Raw genomic sequence first — 1,365 nt, forward strand, 5'->3', positions numbered from 1 at the left:
GAATTTTTGTGGGGCTGTTCACACTGACATTTTTCTGGATTAAAATTGTTATACCGCTTGGGTGTGATATCAGTTAATACATTTCTAAAAATTAACAATCTAAAAAGTTTACATGCCGATCCCTGGCTTGGAAAGCGTTTTTTATATATATTTAAGTTCAGGACACGCCATAACTAAAAGACACACGGTCATGCCGTAAAGCTTAGGACCCCCCCCCCCCCCACCATTCTGACTTCTGAGTATCATGTACACCGGAGATAGAAATTCAAGGTTTATTAATCATATTATAATGTTTGAAAATTTCTTAGGGCGTATTATAGGTAAATTTATTATTATTATTATTATGCGACCACGCGCCCGTGACGTAAAAAAAAAAAGCCACCGCTACTTCGTCCAATTAGTGAAGTTTTTAATTTACCAACAATAATATACCTAATAAATATAATATAACGTTATATATTTATATATATGTGTGTTTTTATGTGATGCCATTATTATTATACCTATACAGTAAGTATATATATACACTATACAGGTATATAATAGGCTGTTTTCGGACGTCGTTATTATTCGCTTAATTTATTACATGGCCCTGACTTGACAAACTGTGTACCTATATATATCATACATTATATGTATACGCGTAATATAATTCCCACCAACCCGCGAAATCGTTTATGTAAACGCGCGTGAAATATGAGCAAAGTAAGAAAAAAAAAATTCACTGCGATCCTTTTGACTTTTATTAATTATTTATTCTGTGGGACGCAGTTCCAACACATAATTTCTACAATCGACACAACACATTTTCGACATAAAAATAAAACTTTATAGCCACACGAAAATTTATCAGAACGCTTTTTACTCAAGTGTTTTTAATTTCCAAGTTTTTGTGATTGTACATAATATGTACAGAATTCATAGGCGTGTGCACGGGGTATGCAGGGTGTGCGCTTGCATGTCCTGCCGGCAGACACGTCTTGTTTTAGGGTCTAGGGGACACATAAATAGTCTCAGATAGACTCTCAGTTCATAATTTAGACTTGTGGTAAATGATTTAGCCATATGGATATGGTCATAATATGAACTTGGTTTTTAAATTTGGTGTGAGCGGTTCTCAATGATTTTAGGAAATATGGGTTTTATTTTTAGTGTACCTACCTACGTATTTAGTATTTACTATTTAGGTACTTCCCCCCCCCCCCCGAAAACTTGTATGCGTTAGTAAGCAAATTACTTATCAGTTATCCTACCGAGTACCGATCTATCGTGAGTCAGTGCAGTTGTTTGTTCTGCGTAGTGCGCGGAGTAAAGGAAAATAAATCCAGCGTAATGTTATTTTATATATATATATTATATACTATG

The sequence above is a fragment of the Acyrthosiphon pisum genome, chromosome A1 (assembly GCF_005508785.2).
Source record: "Acyrthosiphon pisum isolate AL4f chromosome A1, pea_aphid_22Mar2018_4r6ur, whole genome shotgun sequence".
Lineage (NCBI taxonomy): Eukaryota > Metazoa > Arthropoda > Insecta > Hemiptera > Aphididae > Acyrthosiphon > Acyrthosiphon pisum.